At 47.3% G+C, this 14,075-nt stretch overlaps 1 pseudogene; it reads right to left on the reverse strand.

Annotated features, from left to right (window-relative positions):
• Positions 1-225: 225 nt before the first annotated feature.
• Positions 226-13,664, reverse strand: LOC136486803 (probable bifunctional methylthioribulose-1-phosphate dehydratase/enolase-phosphatase E1; annotated as a pseudogene).
• Positions 13,665-14,075: the final 411 nt, after the last annotated feature.

Raw genomic sequence — 14,075 nt, forward strand, 5'->3', positions numbered from 1 at the left:
AAAAAAAACCGTGGCTCCCCTACAACATACACGCATATATCTAGTAGAAAAAGAAAATCTGCGATCGGCCTGTATGTCGGGCCTTCCCTAAACAAAAAGAAAATGCCAGCTGTCAGTGGCCTTCCCTAAAACAGAATGAAAATGCAGCCTTGAAGGTAACTACCAAATCTACAATTATATTTGGAAGACAAGATAAAAGGTGAGCAGTACGGAGAAGGCAGTAAATTTTGCTGAAGATAAGTAGATCGATTGGTAAATGTAGTTAGAGAAGCATAGGGGCAGAAACGTATAATAATAACTAATAAAAATGATCACAGCCACAAACTCTCCGGTTGCAGCTTAGCTACAAATACACAACGGGCCAAAGTTTTTATTTCGCCATTCCAACTTAGTATTACGTCACATCGTTTTGCCATGCTGCGGTGTTATACTGCTACTACTGCATGAACTGGTCCGCGAGCTAATATTATAGCCCAGGGAGCACTCGCTTATTACATATATCCGGACATGTCCAGATCACCATATTCCTCATATCTCGCTGAATGATTTGATAGTGCGGAAACCATGATTGTCAGGAAGTGGAGCATTTCCCAGGCGAATGGAGATTATCACCTCAAAACCTGAAAGATATAGTTAAGTAGACAATAATCATTCCAAAATTTCCAGCTAGAAAAATATGGGAACAACAAAACAAACACAGCCAATGCTATGAGCAAACAAACAAGCATCGCCACAGCTTTATGATTATCTCACAAGGTCATAAGGCCCTAAAACAACAATGATACCATAACACGGACACATGATTATAATAACATCAACTGTAAAACTTTCGACTTAACACATTATGCAAGCAAAAAGAAATCTGGATGTGACAAATTAGAAGTCAGGATTTGTCTACAGAGGAACAAGGCTATTAAATGGAACTAGTCATTACCAGCGTTTTTTGCTGCAACAGCTTCTTGGAAGACATCGGTGATAAATAAGATTTGAGATGGACGGTCCACCCCGAGTGATTGAGAGATCTCAAAATAACTCCTTGTTTCTCTTTTGTTTCTGTATATAAAAGATGACAATCATGACTTATGTCAACTTTTTAATAGATTCGCAGATGAATGGAACAAGAAATCTATCACCAAATAAATCATAATTAATGTTCAGTTTTTGTGTATTTGAGAACAAAATCCCTTTTTTCTTGTGTTGAATCTTTTATAAAATTATAGGCTACTGCAACAAGAAATCCAGAGCTTACCCAGTGGTGGTATCAAAATACCCACACAGGAACTTTCGCAGGTCACCGTATGTTGTATTGCCAAATAGAAGCCTTTGTGCTTCTCTACTTCCACTTGAGTATATGTAGACCTAATGACAAGTATTCATAATTTTGCATCATGAGAAAATACGATTGATGCTCTTTACAAACTAAGGAATGCATATTGTTGTGCTAACTTAACCTAGAAAGCTATAATTTACAAAAGTGAGATGAATGCAGTAGCTTAACAAACTCTTTTGAAAAAAAAAACATTTTCCCAGTGTTCCCTTTCATGTTGCACTAAATTTTATCGGCCTTGTGAGTTGTGAGTCTTGTGACAACCTACTAACACAAAAAATATGTTCCATTTTACACTAAATCTTGAAGCACTGAGCATTTTTAGCACTGATTTTCTATAATTAAAATCTATGTTGTATTTTTCTACAGCCTGGACAATCAGCGTTTCACAATTCACATGAATTAGAGCAAAGAGATACCTTTATGCCACTAGCATGCCAGTTCTTTAGTGCCACAGGAACATCCTCAAAGACAACTCCCTGTAGCTCTTTCTTTTCAAATCCAGTCCTCTAAATATGACCCTGAATTTGGCCAATTAGAACAGCTGAACTATACCAAACAGAAAATTAATATGCTTGCAAAAGTGACCAAGAATGTGAATTGTAAACTAAGCTACCTGAAGTTGTTTCAATGGTGTGATCTTCCGGTCTGCTTTAATCATCGATTCAACATTGGCAACCAATGAATTGATAACTTCTTCTTTGCCAGCCTCATCGGGTGGAACTGGAACAGCCCCAGAAATTCCATTTCGTAAATCATCTTCAATCTGAATAGTTGACCACATGCTTGTTAGAACATGAATAAACAAAACAACCAGTGCAAACTATTAGTATCACTTAAAAACTTGTCATCGCTTCATTACTACTTACTTGGATGCGCAACAGTTTGATGTCGTCTTTAGTTTCTTCAGAATCAAACGTAGAAGTCAGATGTTTTCGTACATTATCACGGGCATAAGGGAACATAACATCAATCACGATTCACGAATGATATTGGAGTGGTTGTCCCCTCAATGTCTAGTACAACACACTGCGACAGTAGAAAAAAGATCAAGCTGAGTTTAACAGAAAAGACATCGTAATCACAAAAGCGTTAAGGAAAACAACAGAACTTCAAAAAAAAACTACAGAAATACTACAGACAGTTTTTTTGACAAAATGCTATGGACAGTTGCAAAGTAAAAATCCTACAGGTATCACGAATGGTATTCCCAAAATAATAGGAACAATGAAATAACCTTTGATGAATCAGCAGCATGACATCCATTAGGAATTTCAGAGCTCAAAATGCTGCGCTGTCTCTTTGCATTGTTTATTGGACCATGCTCAGGAGTTGTCCAATCAATACCTAGCTGATAAAGCTTGATGCAAGCATCTAAAAGATAATGATAGCATTCAGCCTGAAATGCAAGGCCACAAAAATGAAGTTCACATCTCCACTTGAATAAATAGGAATCACATAATTATCTCTAAACATAGCAGACATAATGGCAACATTTAAACAAGATTATTATCACAGCTCTTATGAATTAGAAGACTTACATGAATATAATGGTACAAATACATTGCTTTTTTTCCTTCTAAAAGAGAAGACCTAGTTCAGGAAATTTAGAGTGACATCCAAATGAAGTCCTTAATTTGGTAATCCCAGAAGCCAAAGCAGGCCTGGGTATCATGCAGCAACGAGGGATTAATGAAATCATCAAATCAAGTTAAGGGTATTATGTGTCCCACTTCATTATATACTTAGTGCCAACTGAATCCAAAGTTGTATCCAAGTCAAAAGTTGCATTACAAGATTCACCATATTAGCTTATAGTCATGTAAAAAAATTTATAAGGCAAGTTAACTTCCAGGGGAAAAGGAGTATCAAAGAGTAACCTAGGTGTAACAAACTGTTACATTTTATTTTTACCTAATCAGAATAACTATATGCTAGAAGGGCAGGCCTGATGCAGTGGTGAGAGCTGTCTCACTGAGTCACCAGGTCGTGGGTTCGAAGCAGCCTCTTCGCAGATTTTGCGGGGGAAAGGCTTGTCTCGGTTTATCCCTTCCCCAGACCCCACTCATGTGGGAGCCTCCGGCACTGGGTCTGCCCAGAATAACTATATGCTAAAATTAACCATCAAAGAATATCAATATAAGAGGTTTTGAAATGAAGGAACCAGAAGCCTAAACTGCAGAAACACAGATAACAATAACAGTGAGAGGTCATCAAAAGAATGGTAGGCAACAGTCAGAGTCCAGAGCATTTTAAAACAACTGCAGAAATTCACAGATAGAAAGCACACCTGTGTCTTGGCATTGATCCAAGAGTCACCCCATACATATATTCCGTGGTTCCTTACAAGCACAGCAGTTGCCTTTGGGTATGCTTCAATCTGTTAAATAATTTTGTATCAATGGCCTACATACATCTAAAATACTCATCACAACTTTGTTATCAAGATTCAAGAATATGTGGTCTTGGCTCAAACTCTAGATAAATCAAACAGTATTGTAGAAAACAACCAAATTGGGCTGATAATTTATGATAATGGCTAAACTTTTACAGTAACTATAATCAGAGGCTATGAACATCAAATAAAACCAGTAATTTGCACCATTTATCATCAAATAAATTTAAAACAATGTGCTAGAGACTTAATAAGCCTTGAATTGACTTGTTATAACTTATAATGTTATCCCTAGAAGCCTGTTAGGCAGGGAATTTGGATTCAAATCCTTAACCTCAAGCGCATTGCTGGAATGATATCTTATCTGCACCCATAAGAACTAAAAACTCCAAAACAGCATAAGATTGTATCTGCACCTATAGATTTGGTCTCTAGGATTGAGATGATTGAAAGATAGGAGTTTGATAGCATACCGCCTCACTTAGGGAGTCAGTGAGCTCATACTCATAAGGAGTATTCTCAATAATAGGAATGGCCAATTCATCTGTTATGACCGGCATGCATTATGGCCGGCGAAAGGGTATTAGTGGCTAAGTCTAGATAATTTCTATAGAATCAGGGGGTTATTTTCATATTTCAATAGACGAGATAAATACTTGTGATCAGGGACTAATTTGGTAAGCAGAAACATATTATTGTTTCCGGCTTCCTGAAGGGAGCCGGGAGAAACCCTAGCCGCCGAGTTCTCTTTCTCTCCCGTGAACAGTACCGCGATACTAGCGCCTTCGTTGCGTTCCTCGCTCTTCCTCGCGACCAGCTGCAAGGACGGCGCCCCAGAGCCGTCGCCGAGCTTGTCCCCCGATCTCTCACCCTTACAACCTCCGACCAATCGCCGGTAGGATCCGAAATCCTATCAACCTGGTATCAGAGATGTCAGGTCCCCAGCCCTCGGCCTCGCTTTACCCACCCGCGCCCTCTCCTCCGCTGTCCGCGCCGCCGCGCCCATCATCGCCGCCGCCCTCCACCTCGCTCGCTGCCCCCATGACCTCTGGGGCGATCGTCGCCCACTCAGCGGGCGCGAGCGCTCCCGTCGTTCTCCTGTCCCAGGAACAGACCTCGGTACAGCAGCACGCCGCCATCTTCGCCGAGCCTCAGGGCCTTCCGCCTCCCCGCTCATACGACCACCGCATCCATCTCCTTCCGGGGACGACGCCTGTGGCAGTGCGCCCGTACCGGTACCCACAGCTCCAGAAGGATGAGCTGGAGCGCCAGTGTCGCGATATGCTGGCTCAGGGGATTATTCGGCCCAGCACGTCGCCGTTTTCAGCCCCGGTGCTACTGGTCAGCAAGGCGGACAATTCGTGGCGTTTCTGCATCGACTATCGCGCCCTCAACGCCAAGACGTCCAAGGACAAGTTCCCGATCCCGGTGGTGGACGAGCTGCTTGACGAGCTCCATGGGGCTCAATTCTTCACTAAGCTCGATCTGCGCTCGGGCTACCACCAGGTGCGCATGCACCCGGACGACATCGCCAAGACGGCGTTCCGCACCCACCACGGGCACTACGAGTTCCTGGTGATGCCCTTTGGCCTCTCCAATGCTCCGGCAATATTCCAGGCCCTGATGAATGACGTTCTCCGACCGCTCCTGCGAAGGTTTGTGCTCGTCTTCTTTGACGACATTCTGATCTATAGCCCATCGTGGGCGGAGCATCTGCAGCACATCGCCATCGTCCTCAACGCGCTGCGTGCTCACCGCCTGCACCTCAAGCGCTCGAAGTGCTCCTTCGGCACGACGTCGGTGGCCTACCTTGGCCACGTCATCTCTGCTGCGGGCGTCGCTATGGACGCTGACAAGGTGGCTGCCGTCGCGGCGTGGCCCCCTCCGCGTGGCGCCCGGGCCCTCCGGGGGTTCCTGGGCCTCGCCAGCTACTACCGGAAATTCATCCGGGACTTCGGCCTCATCGCTGCCCCGCTTACGCGTCTCTTGCGGCGAGACGCGTTTGTGTGGGACGCTGAGGCGGCGGAGGCGTTCCAGGCGCTCAAGCGCGCCCTCACTACCGGACCGGTCCTCCAAATGCCGGATTTCGACCAGTTGTTCATGGTGGACTGCGACGCTTCGGGCGTGGGGTTTGGTGCCGTCCTGCATCAGGGCGCCGGCCCCCTCGCTTTCTTCAGCCGTCCCTTCGCGGCTCGTCACTTGAAGCTGGCGGCGTATGAGCGCGAATTGATTGGTTTGGTGCAAGCGGTGCGCCACTGGCGGCCGTACCTCTGGGGTCGTCATTTTCTCATCCGCACTGACCATTACAGTTTGAAGTTTTTGTTGGACCAGCGCCTGTCGACGGTACCCCAGCACCAATGGATCAGCAAGCTGTTTGGGTTCGACTTCACCGTCGAATACCGCCATGGCCGGCTGAACACGGTGGCTGACGCCCTGTCCCGCCGCGACACCGAGTCAGTGGCCGACTCGGGCGGGGAAGGGGGCGCCAGTGCGTGCGCCATCTCGGGCCCCTCCTTCGCCTTCATCGATGACATCCGCCGCGCGACTGTGACGGCGGCTGATGCGCAGCTGCTGCAACAGCAGTTGGCGGCCGGCGAGCTGCAGGCGCCCTGGCGCTCGGACGCCGGGCTGCTTCTCCACGGGCGCCGCATCTTCGTGCCCGACCACGGTGATCTGCGCCACCAGGTGCTCTCGCTGGCCCACTCCGCTGGCCACGAGGGCGTCCAGAAGACTCTCCACCGCCTTCGCTCCGACTTCTTCATTCCCGGCGATCGCACCCTGGTGCAAGACTGGGTGCGGTCCTGTGAGGTGTGCCAGCGCAACAAGACGGAGTCTCTACGGCCTGCCGGGCTGCTGCAGCCCTTGGAGGTGCCGTCCCAAGTGTGGGCGGACGTCTCCATGGATTTCATCGAGGGCCTCCCCAAGGTGGGCGGCAAGTTGGTCATCTTGACGGTGGTGGATCGCTTCTCGAAGTATGCGCATTTCATTGCGCTGGGCCACCCATATACGGCCACCTCCGTCGCTCGGGCATTCTTCGACGGCATCGTCCGGTTGCACGGGTTTCCCACATCCATCGTCAGTGATCGGGATCTGGTGTTTACCGGGCATGTCTGGCGTGATCTCTTCCGGATGGCGGGCGTCAAGTTGCGCCTCAGCACGGCGTTCCACCCGCAGACCGACGGCCAGTCTGAGGTGGTTAACAAGGTGATTGCTATGTACTTGCGCTGTGTTACAGGTGATCGTCCTCGCGCATGGGTGGACTGGCTCTCGTGGGCGGAGTATTGTTATAATACTTCCTTCCACACCGCCCTTCGCGCGTCGCCGTTCGAGGTCGTCTACGGCCGCCCGCCACCGCCCATGGTGCCGTACCAGCCGGGGACGGTGCGCACGGAGGTTGCTGACGCCCTCCTCCGTGGCCGCGACGAGATTCTCGCGGAGGTTCGTCAACGTCTACTACAGGCCCAGCAGCTCGCCAAGCGGTACTACGACGCTGGCCACCGCGATATCGAGTTCGCCGTCGACGATTGGGTCTGGCTGCGCCTACTTCACCGCACTACGCAGTCGCTGGACCCCCGCGCCAAGCACAAGCTCGGGCCGCGTTACGCCGGGCCGTTCCGGGTCCTGGAACACGTGGGCGCTGTTGCGTACCGCCTGGAGCTTCCTGAGGGTGCCCGGCTCCACAATGTCTTTCATGTGAGCCTCCTAAAGCGCCATCGGGGGGAGCCGCCAGCACTGCCAGGCGCGCTGCCGCCGACCGTCGATGGCCGGCTGTCTCCGGAGCCGGCTCGGGCGTTACGGGCGCAGCAGCGCCGTGGAGTCTGGCATGTGTTGATCAAGTGGCGTGGGCTTCCGAACGACGACGCTACTTGGGAGCCCTTGGAGGATTTCCGTGTTCACTTCCCCGACTTTCAGCTCGAGGACGAGCTGTTTGCGCAGGCGGGGAGAGATGTTATGACCGGCATGCATTATGGCCGGCGAAAGGGTATTAGTGGCTAAGTCTAGATAATTTCTATAGAATCAGGGGGTTATTTTCATATTTCAATAGACGAGATAAATACTTGTGATCAGGGACTAATTTGGTAAGCAGAAACATATTATTGTTTCCGGCTTCCTGAAGGGAGCCGGGAGAAACCCTAGCCGCCGAGTTCTCTCTCTCCCGTGAACAGTACCGCGATACTGTAGCGCCTTCGTCGCGTTCCTCGCTCTTCCTCGCGACCAGCTGCAAGGACGGCGCCCCAGAGCCGTCGCCGAGCTCGTCCCCCGATCTCTCACCCTTACAACCTCCGACCAATCGCCGGTAGGATCCGAAATCCTATCATCATCACGGTAGCCATGACCTTTGATTCCTTTGATCATTTCCATGTGGGTCACCTGCAGTAAGATCAGCGTCAGACCGTCAGTATCTAGTCAAATAAGGATTTTCTTAGCTATTTTAGCATACAATAGAAGTTACTATGAATTTTAGTTTCTAAATCCTGGCCATAGTATATAATCAAATTTCCAGCTAGGGTGTGATATTACCAACAAATTAAATTATCACTTTATATGTTAGTGGATTCTCAGAACATCCCTGCCACTTTAGTTCTTTCCCATACATTTATTAACATTACAGTACGCTGTATGGAGAATTAAGGGAATTTGTATGAAGCCACTGTCCAGATCACTGGTCCAATCCAACTAGCTCATGCATGTATGCATGCAATCACTGTTGAACTTAGTCTGTGCACACAAAAAAGGTACTCCCTCCATTCCAAATTTTAAGTCGTTCTGGCTTTTATAGATACGTAGCTTTTGCTACACATCTAGATATACATTATGTCTAGAGACATAATAAAAGCTATGTATCTAGAAAAGTCAGAACGACTTACAATTTGAATGGAGGGAGTAGCATTGTTTGTTTTTATGTTGCAGCTTCATGCTTTCTTGTTGAAATAAATTGCATGAAACAGAAGCGTGTTGTGGATATAATTTAAAAATCATTAGACTGTTGAATAACTCCGTCTATGGTGGGGCGCCTTTGGTGTCCCAGCATAGCAGGTCCCAAGCCCTGGTAAAGGAGGAGGGTTGTGTTAGGCGTGGCGAGCCAATGTAAAAACTTAGCCACTTAAATGGAGATGAAACCCGAAAGAAAATCGTTGGGGCGTAACCCTCTTAGCGACGCGCCATATCGGAACCCGGGTATGGTGTTAAATGGGCAAGGGCCGGGTCGTCACCCCCGTGACGCGCCGTGCCGTGATCTGGGCATGATGTCAAGTAACCAAGGATCGGGTCGTCGCTTCCTTAGTGGCACGCTACATCGGCGCCCGGGTGTAGTGAAAAATGAGCAAGGGTCTTCGCATCAGAGTCGACGGGTGCGAAGGGTAAGGAAGCTAGTTGAACCAACTAGGATCCGTTTAGGTAGTTGGAATGTAGGGTCACTTACAGGTAAGTTAAGAGAATTAGTTGATACCGCGACTAGGAGGCGTGCAAATATATTATGCGTTCAAGAGACTAAATGGAAGGGTCAGAAGGCGAAGGAGGTGGGCAATACAGGTTTCAAACTTTGGTACACAGGGACAGTCGTGAATAGAAATGGAGTAGGAGTTTTGATTGATAAGAGCCTTAAGAACGGTGTGGTGGGAGTGAGAAGGCAAGGAGATAGGATTATCTTAGTCAAGCTTGTCGTTGGTGATATGGTCTTGAACGTAATTAGTGCGTATGCCCCCCAAGTAGGTCTCGACGAGAGTGCTAAGAGACAGTTCTGGGAAGACTTAGATGGCCTGGTTAGAGCTATACCTAGTAGTGAGAAGCTTTTTATAGGAGGAGATCTTAATAGGCATGTAGGTACTACAAGCGCAGGTTTCGAGGCAGTTCATGGAGGTTTTGGGTATGGTAGTAGGAATCAGGAGGGGGAGAAAGTTCTGGACTTCGCGGTAGCTTTTGACCTGATGATAGCCAACACTTTCTTTAGAAAGAGAGAATCTCATCTAGTGACCTTCAGTAGCGGACAACACTGTAGCCAGATTGACTTTGTCCTCGCAAGAAGAAAGGACAAACGAGCATGCTTGGATTGCAAGGTGATACCAGGGGAGTGTGTTGTTTCTCAACATAAGCTTTTGGTGGCAGATTTTCGTTTTCAGGTGCGTGCCCGTAGGGATAAACAAGCTAAGATTGAAAGAACAAAATGGTGGAAACTGAAAGGGGAGACGTCAGAGATATTTAGGGAAAGGGTTATCAAAGAGGGCTCTTGGAAGGAAGAAGACGACATAAACAATATGTGGGACAAGATGACAACCAACATTCGGAAGGTAGCCTCAGAGGTGTGTGGAGTAACCAAAGGAAAGGGACGCGAGGCTAAAGATACTTGGTGGTGGAACGAGGCAGTCCAAAGGGTTATTAAGGAGAAGAAATAATGTTATAGACGACATAGAGAAGTATAAGGTGGCAAAGAAGACTATAAAGCGAGCTGTAAGTGTGGCAAAGGGTAGAGCGTACGAGGATCTTTACCAACATTTGAGTACGAAGGAAGGAGAGAAGGACATTTATAGGATGGCTAGGGTTCGTGAGAGAAAGACACGGGACTTCAACCAAGTTAAATGCATTAAGGATGAAAGGGAGCATCTCTTGGTAAAGGAGGATGAGATCCGACATCGATGGCAAGAGTATTTTGACAAATTGTTCAATGGTGAGAATATAGGCACAACCTTTCAGTTAAATGACTCTTTTGATGACACCAATAGGCGCTTTGTGCGGAGAATCCAAGAATCTGAGGTTAGAGAGGCGTTGAAAAGGATGAAAGGAGGTAAGGCGATGGGACCAGATGGTATCCCAATCAAGGTGTGGAAATGCCTCGGGGACATAGATGTAGTATGGTTAACCAAGCTGTTCAACCATATTTTTCGATCGAACAAGATGCCTGATGAGTGGAGAAGAAGTATATTGGTACCGATCTACAAGAATAAAGGGGATATTCAAAGTTGTACAAATTACCGGGGAATTAAGTTGATGAGCCATACTATGAAGCTATGGGAGAGAGTTATCGAGCATCGCTTGAGAGCAATAACGCGGGTCTCTATGAACCAATTTGGTTTCATGCCCGAAAGGTCAACCATGGAAGCCATTTACTTAATAAGACAAGTTATGGAGCGGTATAGGGAGAAAAAGAAGGACCTACACATGGTTTTTATTGACTTGGAGAAGGCTTATGATAAAATACCAAGAAATGTTATGTGGTGGGCTTTGGACAAATATAAAGTCCCAACGAAGTACGTTGGGCTCATTAAGGACATGTACAGCAATGTTGTGACTAGAGTTCGAACAAGTGATGAAGACACGGATGACTTCCCGATTAGGATAGGACTACATCAAGGGTCAGCTTTGAGCCCTTATTTGTTTGCTTTAGTGGTGGATGAGGTCACAAGGGACATACAAGGGGACATCCCTTGATGTATGCTTTTCGCGGACGATGTAGTGCTAGTTGATGAAAGCCGGACAGGAGTAAATCAGAAACTGGAGTTATGGCGGGAGACTTTGGAGTCCAAAGGTTTTAGACTTAGTAGAACTAAAACTGAGTATATGAGATGTGACTTCGGCACTACTACTCGGGAGTAAGAAGATGTTAGTTTGGAAGGTCAAGTAATGCATAGGAAGGATACCTTTCGATATTTAGGATCAATGCTACAGAGGGACGGGGATATTGATGAAGATGTTAGCCATAGAATCAAAGCAGGGTGGATGAAGTGGCGGCAAGCGTCTGGTGTCCTATGTGACAAAAGGGTACCACAGAAGCTAAAAGGCAAGTTTTATAGGACGGCGATTAGACCTGCTATGTTGTATGGTGCAGAATGTTGGCCTACGAAAAGACGACATATTCAACAGCTAAGTGTCGCGGAAATGCGTATGTTGCGTTGGATTTGCGGTCATACAAGAAGGGATCGAGTTCGGAACGATGATATACGTGAGAGATTAGGGGTAGCGCCAATTGAAGAAAAGCTTGTCCAACACCGGTTGAGATGGTTTGGACATGTGCAACGGAGACCTCCAGATGCACCAGTGCGTATTGGAATCCTAAGTCAGGATAGTAACGTGAAGAGAGGCAGAGGAAGACCGAAGTTGACTTGGGTAGAGGCAATAAAAGGAGACTTGAAAGGATGGAATATACCCAAAGACTTAGCCTTAGATAGGAGTGCTTGGAAGACAGCTATTAACGTGCCTGAACCTTGATTGCTTCTGTTGGGTTTCAACTCTAGCCTACCCCAACTTGTTTGGGACTTAAAGGCTTTGTTGTTGTTGTTGTTGTGTATTAGACTGTTGAATGCCATCTAAAACATCAGCAGATAAATGTTAATAACCGTAGTAGGCTTTTCCTTGGAAATGAAGATATCACAAAATGTTCAGTTTCACACATTTAATCAGATTGAGGACACTTGGACAATAGGAATTACCCTGAACTCCTTTGCACCAGGGTTGAGCATTGTTGCAATGCAAGTCTCTATTCCATGGCTGTGAATGACAGCCCCAGCTCCTCTCATCAGATACGCCTTCAAAACACCAAAGCAAACTAGAGTTTTCAGATCAAAACAAGCAGAAGCAACAGCAAAAGTTAAAACGAAGAGAGGATTCACAAACCTTCATGAACAGAGGAGCACAGTCCGTACACTTTGGAGGCTTGTTTGGCCATGGCTTTGCTACTGGCGCAGAAAGAACTTTTCCATCTGCAGCCATCACATACATGTCCTCTGCTACCATCCTCTCCTTCTGCACACCTGAAAGAGGTCAACAACATTTATTGTCACTGGAATGAACTACAATAGCTACTTATCCTCAAATTTGAAGCTCGGTGCTGGCAGAATATTAGGGATAAAATCGTGTTTTCTTTCACACACTGCATATAGACCCACTAACTAGCAGTAAAGGTACTAGACAGCAATACCATACAAATAAGGATGCCGATTGATATTCTTGTGTATATGCCTTAGAGCCTGAACTGCATAAGTTAGCTCAACACTGGACATCTGAAGAGATATTGTGTCAGTGGTACAAGTACAGCCCAATGCTGAACTCACAGTATACCATGAGCTCAAGCTCCCAATGCAGAACTGCACTGAGATATAAGCTAAACGATGCACACTTCAAAAGCTCAAACTTCTGTGTGCCATAACTTGGTAACAGAATTTTAAGATGGTGCCATGGCAGACCATCATCATCCTAGGCCTTTTTCCAGCGAAACAACCTCTTCCAGTTGTTTCAAAATTTTAACTTAAATTTAGTTAAAAAGTCCCTTTCAAATTTCAATTGACAACCACTTGGCCTTAAGCTTTAACCTTATATGATAATGACTCCTAGCTAGTCCATTTCATAACATTTCACTGCCAGGCCATGAATAATTTGGATCAACAAAAAGAGACTGATCAGAGGCTTTGCACGTGAAGCGTGGAGACATATGGCATGAGCCAAACAACTTGGGTAACAGAAGCGATCGTTTAGTTTCCAGGGGGCGATCTGCAGCAGCGTCTAGTTCACTACGCAGCAATTCGTCGAACAGGTGACATGCGCCCCCAAGGCCACAAAAGGGTGGGCAGGGAGAGGAATCCAAGGTGAATCGCTCGTTACCGGAGGGTGACATGACGATGAGGCGGTCGGCGAGCGGCACGGCGGGGTCGTTCACCGACGGTGATGCTGCCGCCGGTGCCCGTGACCCATCCCTGCGCGTAGAAGTGCCGACAGAGCTCCGCCACCAGCTCCCGCGCCTCCCGCACCGGCTCCCCCTCCAGGTACGCCTCCGACGCTGTCGCCCCCACCGCCGCCTCGCAGCTGCACCCGCCGCATGCCATGGCCGTCCCCCTTCCGCCGCCTCCGCCGCTCACGTGCGGGGATTCGAGCTGCGTGTGGGGATGTCTTTATTCTCGCCGAGTGCAGTGCAGCCGAGGCGGCTCGATTAGTGCTTGCCAGGTTTCTCAGAGAGGGCCCACACGTCAGTGAGTCATCCGCAGGGAATCTCGGGCGCGGAGCTGGGGGTTAACGGGACGGGGGCAATAATCGGCACCGGGAGGCGGCTTTACTTTTGTTACTCGACATTGCACGCTACCCGCTCTGCGGCATGTGGAGAAGGGGGCGTGGGACCGTGTTGTCAGTGAAAACAGTAGAGGCGACTAGATGGTTTTGGGTAGCTGTAAGTGGCACGACCGAGGCCACGCATCCTCCCGTGACAATGGCCGTACACACTGCTCTACTAAAAAATAATGGAAGAATTATGTATTTGTTACCGGAACATATCAGTATTTTGTATTTAGCATTTGAAATTTTGAACTTTTCTATTTGGCATTAAGTTAAAATTTTCTTTCTTAAATGGCACTGCCGCCCATTTTTCATTGG

Source organism: Miscanthus floridulus, chromosome 10, assembly GCF_019320115.1.
Source record: "Miscanthus floridulus cultivar M001 chromosome 10, ASM1932011v1, whole genome shotgun sequence".
NCBI classification, from domain to species: domain Eukaryota; kingdom Viridiplantae; phylum Streptophyta; class Magnoliopsida; order Poales; family Poaceae; genus Miscanthus; species Miscanthus floridulus.